Below are 12,703 nucleotides of genomic sequence, written 5' to 3'. Positions count from 1 at the left end.
ATGTTGACCTAGTCTGATAAAGGCCTCATTTCCAAAATACATGGAGAATTGACTCTGATTTATAAGAAATCAAGCCATTCTCCAATTGATAAATGGTCAAAGGATATGAACAGACAATTCTCAGATGAAGAAATTGAAACTATTTCTACTTATATGAAAGGGTGTTCCAAATCACTATTGATCAGAGAAATGCAAATTAAGACAACTCTGAGATACCACTACACACCTGTCAGATTGGCTAGAGTGACAGGGAAAGATAATGATGAATGTTGGAGGGGATGTGGGAAAACGGGGACACTGATGCATTGTTGGTGGAGTTGTGAACGAATCCAGCCATTCTGGGGAGCAATCTGGAATTATGCCCAAAAAATTATCAAACTGTGCACACCCTTTGATCCAGCAGTGTTTCTACTGGGCTTATACCCCAAAGAGATACTAAAGAAGGGAAAGGGACCTGTATGTGCCAAAATGTTTGTAGCAGCCCTGTTTGTAGTGGCTAGAAACTGGAAATTGAATGGATGCCCATCAATTGGAGAATGGCTGGGTAAATTGTGGTATATGAACATTATGGAATATTATTGCTCTGTAAGGAATGACCAGCAGGATGAATACAGAGAGGACTGGCGAGACTTACATGAACTGATGCTGAGTGAAATGAGCAGAACCAGGAGATCATTATATACCTCAAAACGATACTGTATGAGGATGTATTCTGATGGAATTGGATTTCTTTGACAAAGAAACCTGAGTTTCAATTAATCAATGATGGACAGAAGCAGCTACACCCAAAGAAAGAACATTGGGAAATGAATATAAACTGCTTGCATGTTTGTTTTTCTTCCCGGGTTATGTCTACCTTCTGAATCCAATTCTCCCTGTGCAACAAGAAAACTGTTTGGTTCTGCACACATTTATTGTATCTAGGATATACTATAATATATTTAACATGTATAAGACTGCCTCCCATCTAAGGGAAAGGGTGGAGGGAGGGAAGGGAAAAGTCAGGACAGAAGTGAGTGCAAGGATAATGTTGTAAAAAGTTACCCTGGCATATGTTCTGACAATAAAAAGTTATAATAAAAACAAAAAGATATTGGACTGGTTTTCCATTTCTTCTCCGGCTCATTTTACAGATGGGGAAACTGAGGCAAACAGAGTTAACTGACTTGCCCAGAATCTAGTAAGTGACTGTGGCTGGACTTCAGATCTTCCTGACTGCCAGTCTGGAGCGCTATCCACTGAGCCACCTTCAGGATATCCCAAGTAGATGAATTCAAGGAAAGCAGTTTTCTTTTTTTGGATCCTTGAAGGGTTGACTGGAAGAATACAAAAACACAATTACATCTTATTTCTTTCTCTCTCCCTTTACCCATACCAGGCTTTCCCTTGGTGGTTAGAAAATGACTGGTTAGTCCTGACAGGCTTATTTCATTTCTCATGATTAGTCTTTCTCAAATGCTTACCGACAGTGAAAACTGACTGATTTTTTGATTGTGAGAGAGCTGTGGGTGAGACACGGAGGGGAGACTGTGGACTTCAGGCTTTCTGTCACAGAATCTTTCACAGAAGGTGCACCACCCTAGGAAATGCAGGAAGGCGTCCTGAAATAAGGCAGCCTCTTGGTGGGAAGCCCAGCAGACAGAAAGGCAGGGCCCAGCCAGCCAGTTGCCTCCCTCTCCCAGTTAAGGTCTGCCGATAAGGGCGTCTCTTGGTAAAGGGCTGGTTTTGGAGATAAAATATCCAGTGAAACCCAAGAATGTGTCTGGGATTATTTTGTTTATTTCCCAGCCTCCCTACCTTCCCTTTGGTTAGGGAGTTTCCAAGGCACTGTCTAAAAATACGAGAAAGAATTTGTTTGCTTGGTCTATGGTTTCAATGGACACATATTGTATGACCTACCTTAATGGGAACAGCACGTGAGTATCTTCTCCCATCCCTATGCTCATGGCTAGCCCCGCTCTGAGGGAGCAGGGCTGCATCCTTCCTTTTCCCCGGGTCAGGAAGGCAGAAATGAATCTTTTTTTTTTCTTTTCAAAATTTAAAGGCAGAGTCTTTTGAACCTGCAGTTTTAAGGAGATGTTCACCTCAAGCCCAGGACTTGTAACAAGAAGCCTGGTTCTGGGGGCTTAATTGAGATCTTTTCTTAAAGGATTTATAGCCTTTCCTTCTTCTCCCTCCCTCCCAGAGCCACAGGGGTGTCAGGGCAGGAAGGTTCAAATCCCTCCTGGATACTTCCTAGTTGTGGGACCCTTAACCATCCCTTGCCTCTGTTTCCTCATCTGGAAAATGAGGAAATTGGAATTCTAAAGTCTCTACTGTTTCTAAATTAACACTTCTCCCCTTCCTTCCCTTCTCTCCCAGGAATGAAGGGGAATAAGCCATGAAATTCTATTGGTCCCACCAGGCAGGATGAGCTTCTCAAAGGTCCTTTCCAAGAGAAGTATCTGGGTGCAAAGAGAGCTGGAGTTGGAATCTGAGGAAATGAGTAAAGTTTATAAAAGTGAAGCCCTGATGTTTTAGCTCCTCTCCCTTGCTGGCTCTTGCCCAGTCATCCTTGGAGCTATTTCATGAAAATGCTGACAATCTTGCTTGGACAATCTGGCTCTCGCAACTTTATGGCTCATGTGATGTAAATAATCACTGGTTGAAATGAGATGAAGCAAATCAGCTCCAATAGAGCAGTAAGGAATTGAACCAGCTACACCCAGCGAAAGAACTCTGGGAAATGACTATGAACCACTACATAGAATTCCCAATCCCTCTATTTTTGTCTGCCTGCATTTTTTATTCCCTTCACAGGTTAATTGTACACTATTTCAAAGTCCGATTCTTCTTGTGCAGCAAAAGAACTGTTTGGACATGTATACATATATTGTATTTAATTTATACTTTAACATATTTAACATGTATTGGTCATCCTGCCATCTTGGGGAGGGGATGGGTGGAAGGAGGGGAAAAATTGGAACAAAAGGTTTTGCAATTGTCAATGCTGAAAAATTACCCATGCATATAACTTGTGAATAAAAAGCTATAATAAAAAAATTAATAATCACAGATTGAACAAGTGAAGTTGTCTCTGGTGACGAGCCATTCGGTATTATGGGCTGATAGTTCTGAGCCTGGAACATTGCAGAGTTATCTAAATGAGGTTCATGATCTCTCCAAATGAATTTGGTGAAATAGGAAAATGGGAAAAGGGATGGAGCAGGACTACTGTTGAGATAGGGGTTTTTAGCATGGGCTTCATAGATTCCCATAGGGTCCATGGAGAGATTTCAGAGAGCCCATCAACTTGAATAGAAAAAACAATCTCATCTCAATAGAATTGATTTCCTTTGTAATCCTATATAGGAGGTGTTCCAAACCCCGTACTTTTGGTACACCTTGTATTTTGCACATTTAACAATTTTGAGAAAGTGTCAATCACCTTCACATGACTTTCAAAGGGGTCCAGAATCCCCCCCCAAAAAAATGTTAAAGAACCCTGCTCTAGAGTCCATAGTTTCTGAACTTTTTTGATCACACACCCCTAAGACTCATTTGTTTTTTTTTCCTGATGAGTAAACTGGAGTTGGGTGGTGAGCGAGGAGATTTTCCTAATGTTCTTGGGCAGGTGCCTGGGGCAGGACTAGGTCATGATCGCCTTAAGGAACCAATGTAGGCTCAGAAGGGGCTGGGTTTGGAGCTTGTACAGCAGCAAGAAGGGGCTGAAGGGGGGAAAGTATTAGGTTGATGTGGATGACGGGTACCTGTGGATGTGTGAGAGATAAACTTGCCGTCCCAGTCCCACCTTGCTGCTCACCTTCTGCAATGCAGAGAGGTCTGCCAGACAGACTGGCACACTCGGACAACTTTTAACAAACTTTATTCTACTCGCAAGAGAAGAGTTATTGCTAGCAGGACCAGTCTGGGTGGGTTGCCTCCATTTCTGCAGTAGATGGGAGGGAGAAAAAAGGGGTATCTGTGCTTCTGCTGAAGGCCCAGAGCCCCTCCGGACTCAGATGAATATAGAGCGTTATCCCAAGAGCTGGAAACTGCCCTATTATCTGTAGGGCTGGGAAGTGGGGACATTGTCTAAATTATCTAATAACAAGGTCAGGGAAAGAACTTGGCTCTTAGTTTACCAGTCCAGAAAGATGCTGAAAAAGAGAGACTGGGAGCATGATACTTAGTCCGGATCATCTCCCCATGAGAGTGTAAGCTCCCAAGAGCAGAGACTTCCCACCCTTTATTCTTGTAGTTCCAGAATCTGACAGAATGATGGGCAGTGGCGGCAGGACAGAGAATGTCCTGAAAGTGAAATAGGGCTGGAGACCGCTGAGACGGAGGGAGCCTAGTGTGATATTCCTCCAAAATGTGGGTGTTTCAATGTCCCAGTCACAAAAGGCTTAAAGTCTTCAGAGACTAATGTCTGGCCCAGGGGTGAGGGCTGCAGGGTAAGGCAGGGCTGCCTAGAAACTCCTTGGCCATGTCTGAATATGTAAGTCTAATTCCACTCCTAGGATCCACCACCTTTCTGCTCCCCTAAGTTCATTTCACCAGACCTTTGACATGGGGACACTTGTTTTCCCCAACTCTCCTTTCAAAGACTCTGAGTCTTCTAAGAAAGTAATTTTTTCCTTTTTCTAGAGGAGATGATTCCATAACACTATTCCTTCCTTTCTGTTTCCAAAACCACTTTAGGGACACTGTGTCACCCTATAAAGAAAACTTCCAGGCCAGTGGAGGACATTTTCAGGCTGTTTTCTATATATAATATAATTGAGAAATATTTAACAAAATAAGTAAAACTGCTGATTAAAATATACATGGTTAATTGTGGTTTTCTAATTATGTAGTATGAAAGGATTTATTTGTATCTGGGTTAACATCCCTACTCTAGAGTCTTGGTTAGTCACTGCATTGAAGAGTTCTAAAGTCTTTCAGAATTGTTTTTATTTACAATATTATAATCATTCTATAAATTCAATTTCTACTCCCACTGGCAGGTTGGATTCCCAGAACTGCTACTCCGGCTTCAGGTGCAATCCCCTAAGTGTCTATTCCTAACACTGGAGCTCACAAGCCCCCATTGGTGTGTTTCCAGTTAAAAATCAGTTAAGAGGGGCAGCTGGGTGGTGCAGGGGATAGAGCCCCAGCCCTGAAGTCAGGAGGACCTGAGTTCAAATTTTACCTCCGATACTTAACATTTTCTAACTGTGTGACCCTGGGCAAGTCACTAACCCCAATTGCTTCAGCAAAAAAATTTTTAAAAATCAGTCAGTAGACTCAATTAACTCTTAAAAAAGTTGTTATTTCATCATCTGTGACTCTTCATGATCCTAAGTGGGTTTTCTTGCCAAAGATACTGGAGAGGTTTGTCATTTCCTTCTCTAGTTTTTGGTTTTTTACAGATGAGGAAACTGAGGCAAACAGGGTTAACTGACTTGCCCAGGATCACATAGCTAGTGAATGTCTGAGGTCTGATTTGAATTCAGGTATTCCTGAGACCCAGCGCTCTATCCGCTGTGCCCCCAGATGCCCAGAAAGGGCATTTAGTCAAATAGCATGGCAAGAATAGTGATGATAAATAGCCACTCCTTCCTCCTGGGGCATATTCTCACAGGGAGGGAAGAAGGAAGAAAGAAAGACAAAGGAGGGAAAGGGAACAAGGAAAAGAAGGAGGGGAGAAAGGAAAGGAGGGAGAGAAAGAACACAGGAAGGGAGGGAGGGAAGAAAGAGAAGGAAGAAAAGAAGGAGGGAAACATTTATTATGTACCTACTATGTGCCAGGCACTATGCTAATGACTTTACAGATATGATCTCATTTGATGCTGGCAACAACCCTGGGAAGTAGGTCCTATCTTTATCCCCACTTTACAGCTGAGAAAACCGAGGCCGGCAGAAGTTAAGTGACGTGCCTGGGATGACATATGGGAACAGAGGGCTTCCTGAGTGCTCGTCCACTACTCTATCCACAGTGAGACCAAGTGGGCCAGCTTGGCCGGCCGGCGCTGCCCCCTGACTGAGGGTAACGTGGGCTTTCTGGGGAGGCGGTCGGAGCCCGAGAGCCGGGTCTCGAGGAGCAGTGGCCAGGTAGCTCTCCAGCCTGCGTTCTCCCGAGCTCTCTGTGGCTTTTATTAAATGCACCTCAGCTGCTATTACATTACAGGACTTAATCTCACACCAGTCACGCCCTGGCTCCGGTCCAGGCCGGGCAGAGGGCCAGCAGCGGCAGCGCTCTCCCTGTCAGCTCTGGGGTTTGGTTAAGAGTCAGACTGCTTGTTGCCAGATACAAATATTCCAGAATGTTATTTTGACCCCACTGGGGACCGCTGATAGCTTCTGTCTCTGGCAACACCAGCCAGGACTCTCGCAGTCAGGTCTAAGGGGACCTAGGGTATATGTGGGTGGGGAGGGGTGGGACGGGGGGACAGAGAACTGGCCCGGAGCTCAGAAAGGGAGGAAGTAGTCAGGGCCTTTGGCTCCCTGGGCCACCCACCTTCCATCTTTCCAACTGCCCCGGGCCCAGAGTTTGCTTCGGCTCAATCTACTGTCTCCATGCTCAGGAGACATGGCCTTCCCACGGGTTCGGACACAGTCCCTTCTTACCGTCTTCTCACAGATTACTGCTCTTCCTTTAAAACTCAACTCAATCCCCACCTGCTCCTTCCAAAATTATCTTATAGTTATAGTGTTTTTATGTAACTTGCTTTTGTCCAGAGGGGTGCTTTAAATGATTAACAACGGGCTTTCTGGAGGGGAGAAACGTATGCTGAACACTTTAGGTTTAATCTGCATTCGTAACAATATTCCCATCGTTTTTTTTTTTTTTTTAATTTAGTCAATCAACAAACCCACAGATCTGATTTACAGCATTTGCTGATTTTGGAAGTGGAAATACACCGAGATTTAACAATCTCTCCTGTTCACGCCTCTTCCCCCCCATTAGAATGTAAGTTCCTGAAACATAAGGGTTGCTTCATTCCTTGTGTAAGGATTAGGTTGTCATCACCCCCAATTAATCACAAAAGGTCCAGACATCTCAACTGGACAATCAGCAAATCAAAAGTGAAACAGCAAATAAGCACAGTAACATGTGATCTGATAAATCTAAAGAATCAGCAATTGATATAAGAACTCACTATTTGACAAAAACTGCTAGGAAAACTGGAAAGTAGTTTGACGGAAACTAAGGTTAGATCAACAAGAAAGGAATGTTGCCAGATCTATAGCTGGGGGAGAGTTCATGACCAGAAAGAGAGAGAGACACTGAGACAGAGACAGAAAAAAGAGAGAAAAAGAGAGAAAGACAGACAGACAGAGACAGAGATAGAAACAGAGACAGACAGAGAGACAGAGATAGAGACAGAGACAGAGACAGACAGACAGACAGAGAGAGACAGAGATAGAAACAGAGACAGAAAGAGACAGAGACAGAGGCAGAGAATCACAAAAGATAAAATGGATATTTTTTATTACATGCAATTCTTAAAAAAGGTTTACTATAAACAAAATCAATGTGGCTAAAATTAGAAGTAAAACAAGTAAATCAGGAAAAGATCTTTGTGGCAAGTTTTCTCTGGCAAAGATGTCCTATTTCTAAGATATATAAACAACTGATAAAAATTTATAAAAATAACAGCCATTTCCTAATTAGTAAATGGACAAAGGATTAAAAATAAGCATTTTCCAGAGGAAGAAATTTAAACTATCAATAGTCATATGACAAAACGTTCCAATTTACTAATAATTAGAGAAAAGCAAAGTAAATTAATTTTAAGATTGGCAAAGATGACAAAATGAAAAATGTTGGGGTGGCTGTGGGGAAACCGGCACACTAAAGCATTTTGGGTAGAGCTGTGATTTGGTCCAGGCATTCTGGAAGGCAGATTAGAAGTCTGTCTCCAAAATTACTAACTTGGCTTATCCTTTGACTCAGTAATATCATTACTGTCTAAACTCCAAAGAGATCAAAGTAGACAAGAACCTATATCTACAAAAACATTTAAAACAACTTTTATTTTATGGTGACAAAAAACAAACAAAGGAGTGCCTTTTGTTTGGGGAAAGACTGAACAAATGAATATAATGGAATATTGTTGTTCTGGGGAAAAAAACAGTGGAGATTTCATTTTTTCAATTAGTGAAAATTTACCTTTCTTCCACCTATTAAAATTATTCCCATTAAAAGAAAGAAAAGCAAAATCTTTGAAACAAAAATATATAGTCAAGCAAAACAATGTTCATATTGGCCATGTCATAGATAGATAGATAGATAGATAGAATATGTATGTATAACACACACACACACAGACATCAACTTCACCCTGAGCCTACCATGTCAGAGGTGGTTTGTAATGGCATGAGTCCTCTGAAGTGTGGTTGGTCTTTGTATTGATGAAAGTTCTTGCATCTTTTTAAAGTGTTTGTGCTTACAATACTGTTGCTATTGTATAAAATATTTTCCAGAGTCTTCTTGCTTCAGTCAGCATCATTTCATATGAATCTTCCCAGATTTTCTCTGAAACTATCCCTTTCATTATTTTCTTAAAGCACTTTCTCTGATCTCCTTGACCTCTCAAACTTCTCTAAAGCAGAAATTATACACCAAAGAAAATTCAGTTATTGCCATGATTTAGAACTCCTGGAATCCAAAAGACAAAAAACAAACAAACAAACAAACAAACAAACAAACAAACAAAAAAAAAACCACACAAACTCCCCATTGACTTCTACATTGAGCTTACTCAGCATCCATCCCCCAAAACCCACACTCTTAGCAAGATTACACTCACTGACCCATATGGGTTCACAACAAAACCCAACCCCATGCTCTGATACAGCTCCCCTTCCTCTTTGCCATGGAGTCACCAAGTCCAGGGTCCAGAATTCCCAGCCAGGACAGAATGCCCACTGGAAAGCTTATTATGGAAACTCACAGCCAACATTGCACTGGTCAGCATTCTGTGCTGTGAAAGCTCTCTGTGGAACAGATAGAACAAGATGAGAAAAAAGAGCTAGAAATGGCACTCAAAACCACATCCTGCTCCACTCCTCCTCCCCCCAGAGCCTCAGAAACCCAAACTAGAAAAATCTACCCCACGGCACCATGGAGGCAGCTCTCTGAAATCACTGATCAGGAGTGGGACAAATAAAGTGTTGGTGCCCCCATTGCCAACCCTTGTAGGAACTCTACCACGCCCGAGGAAAATGTTCAACAACCAACCAGGGCCAAGTCTGATCACCAAACCAAGATTGTTCTAAGTCTTGTACAAGTCCGTGTAAAGGTTAGGATGGATGGACAGATTTTTGATGTAGTGTCTGCTATATGGTTTAAAATGTTTTTATCTGAATAAAATTCCTTTTGGAAAACTTTTAAAAATGTGAATTACCTAGTGTGGTTTAAAAGGAAACAGATTATGAAAGCAAATTTAGTCCTTAACAGCAAAAATAATGAGTAAAATAGAAAAAAATGAATTGTTGATGGTAAGGCTCACTAAAGTAACCACAGAGTTCAACAATCTAGTATTTCATAAAATGGAAAATACATATTTCTTGTCTGCTGAGGCAATTGGGGTTAAGTGACTTGCTCAGAGTCACACAGCTAGGAAGTGTTAAGTGTCTGAGGCCAGATTTGAACTCAGGTCCTCCTGACTTCAGGGCTGGTGCTCTATCCATCACTCCACCTACCTGCCCCCAAAATATAAATTTCCAAGGAAACATTTATTTGACTAGAAGCTGTTGGGGAAACTGGAAAGCGATTCTGTAGAAATGAAGCTTGGACTTATATGAACTGATGCTGAGTGAACTGAGCAGAATCAAGAGAACCTTGTACACAGTGACAGAAAGATTGTGTGATCAACTGTGATGGACTTGGCTCTTCTCAATAACGTGATGATTCAAGACAATTCCAATAGACTTGGGTTGGAAAATCCTATCCCCATCTAGAGAGAGAACTAGGGAGACTTAATGAGGATTGGAGCATACTATTTTCACTTTTTTGTGTGTTTGCTTTTTCATTCTCTTTTTTTTTCCCTTTGGGTCTGATTTTTCTTACACAATATAACAAATACGGAAATATGTTTAAAAGGATTGCACATGTTTAAAAAAAATAAGGATTAGAGCAACCCCTTACACTATATTCCATACTGCATTCTAAATGGAAACGCAATCTTAATATCAAAGAGTATACTATTAAAAAAAAAAAAACTAGAAAAGAAATAAATCATATGCCTCTTACAGTTATGGGTAAAAGACATGTATGTAACTAAATAAGTTGCTGTTGTTCAGTCATTTTCAGTTGTACATGACTCTCTGTGATCCATTTGCATTTTCCTGGCAAAAATATTAGAGTGATTTGCCATTTCCTTCTCCAGCTCATTTTACAGATGAGGAAACTGAGGCAGACAGAATTAAGTATCTGAGGCCAGTTTTGAACTCATATGAGTCTTCTTAATTCCAGACCCAGTGCTCTTTATCCACTCAATCCCCTAGTTGCACCAAGCAAAGGAGATAAAGGCAATAACAAAAGGTAAAATAGACAATTTTGATTGCATCAAACAGAATAGCTTCTGCTAAATGGTTTGCCATTTTCTTTTCCAGCTCATTTTACAGGTGAGGAACCTAAAGCAAACAGGGTTAAGTGACTTGTTCAAGTTGTATGAAGTTGGTTTTGACCTCAGGTCTTCCTGACTCCAGGCCCAGTGCTCTATCTACTGCACTACCTAACTGCCTCTTGTAGTAGAATAGTGTTCCATAAATCCAAAGACTCCCAACTCTTAAGATAAGAAATCCCTATTTAACAAAAACTGCTGGAAAAGTCAGAAAATAATCTGGGACAAATTAGATTTATGCCAATACTTTTTACTACATATTAAAATAAGCTCCAGATAGATAGATATATGACAATCTAAAACTGTAAATATAGAATAAAATAAATATAAAAAATAATATTACAAACAGAGTTGCAGAGAAGGAGTTACATTTCACAACTATTACTAGTGGAAGAAAGAATCAGAGAAGATAAAATGGACAATTCTGATCACATAAAATTGAAAAATGTTTGTACCAACAATTTTTGCAATTAAAATTAGGGAAAGAAATAATTAATTTTTTTGGGGGGGGAGGAATCTTTCCAGCAAGTTCTCTGATAAAGACATAATATCCAGTATCCAATATAATATCAATCTATAAGAACAAAATTATTGCCCAATAGACAAATAGTAAAATAATATGAATAGGCAGTTCTTTAAAAAAAAAAAAAAAAAAAAAAAAAAGATGTAGGCTATCAGCAACCACATTTTTAAAATGCTACAAATCACCAAGAGAAATGCAAATTAAAGCAACACTAAAATCAACTCCCTCACCCCATTCTCCCCAAAAAAGAAAGAAAAGAAAAAGAAAATGACAATTGTTGAAAGGACTAAAGGTTGGCAGGCATATTAATGCACTATTGGAAGGGCTATTGGATTGACTCAACCTTATAGAAAATAGTTTGGAACTATAACTAAAAACTCACCAAAATGTTGATATTCTTTGATCCAGTGATACCACTATTGAGGCTTATAAAAAAGATCCTTATGAACAAAAACGTATAACAATACTTTTTTCTTAAAACAAAGAACTGGAAACAAATGGATTGCCCATCAATTGGGAACGACTGAACACATTATGATATGAATACAGTAAAATATTACTGTACAATAAGAAATAATGAAAGGGATGGAAGCAGAGAACATAAAGAGACTTGTATATATTCAAGGAATGACTTCTATGAAGATTCACTTTTTTGTGTCTTTATACAATGAGTCAGAGGCATTGAACACTTATTAAACACTTGTTATGTGCCACACAGAGTGCTAAGCACTGGGGTTATAAGGAAAGACATGAGAATACCTGCCCTCAAAGAACTCACAATCTTGCATCAATATTGGTCTATAATTTTCTTTTTCTCTTTTGGCCCGTCCTGATTTAGGTATCAGCACTTTATCTGTGTTATAAAAGAAATTTGGTAGAACTCCTTCCCCTATTTTTCCATATAGTTTGTATAGTATTGGAATTAATTGTTCTTTAAATGTTTGATAGAATTCACTTTTAAATCCATCTGGCCCTAGAGATTTTTCTTAGGGAGTTCATTAATAGCTTGCTCAATATCTTTCTCTAAAATAGGATTGTTTAAGTAATTTATTTCCTCCTCTGTTAATCTGGGTAATTTCTAAGTATTCATCCATTTCATTTAGATTATAAAATGTATTGGCACACAGTTGGGCAAAATAGCTCCTAATTATCACTTTGATTTCCTCTTTATTAGTGGTAAATTCACCCTTTTCATTTTTGATACTGGTAATTTGGTTTTCTTCTTTCCTAATCAAGTTAATTAAAGGTTTATGTATTTTGTTGACTTTTTCATAAAACCAACTCTTAGTTTTATTTATTAGTTCAACAGTTCTCTTACTTTCAATTCAATCTCTCCTTTTATTTTCAAAATTTCAAATTTGGTGTTTAATTGGGTGGGTTAATTTATTATTTTTCTAGCTTTTTTAGTTGCAAGTCCAATTCACTTCCATTCAATCTTCTCTTTCTCTATTTTATTCATGTAAGCATCTAAGAGATAAAAAATTGCCCCTAAGAACTGCTTTGACTACATCCCATAAATTTTGGCATGTTGTCTCATTCTCTTAGATGAAATTATTGTTTCTATGGTTTGTTGTTTTACCCACTC

General features: G+C 39.8%; 1 long non-coding RNA gene across 1 annotated transcript; it reads right to left on the bottom strand.

The window, feature by feature from the left end:
• Positions 1-1,099: 1,099 nt before the first annotated feature.
• On the bottom strand, positions 1,100-1,629 carry LOC127552344 (uncharacterized). Its single transcript, XR_007951334.1, has 2 exons — positions 1,464-1,629; positions 1,100-1,316 (listed from the first exon to the last, which is right to left on the bottom strand). It is a non-coding gene; the product is annotated as an uncharacterized LOC127552344 (long non-coding RNA).
• Between the last annotated feature and the right edge of the window lie 11,074 nt (positions 1,630-12,703).

This window comes from Antechinus flavipes, chromosome 2 (genome assembly GCF_016432865.1).
Source record: "Antechinus flavipes isolate AdamAnt ecotype Samford, QLD, Australia chromosome 2, AdamAnt_v2, whole genome shotgun sequence".
NCBI lineage: Eukaryota > Metazoa > Chordata > Mammalia > Dasyuromorphia > Dasyuridae > Antechinus > Antechinus flavipes.
This window is presented reverse-complemented; position numbering and strand designations above follow the sequence as displayed.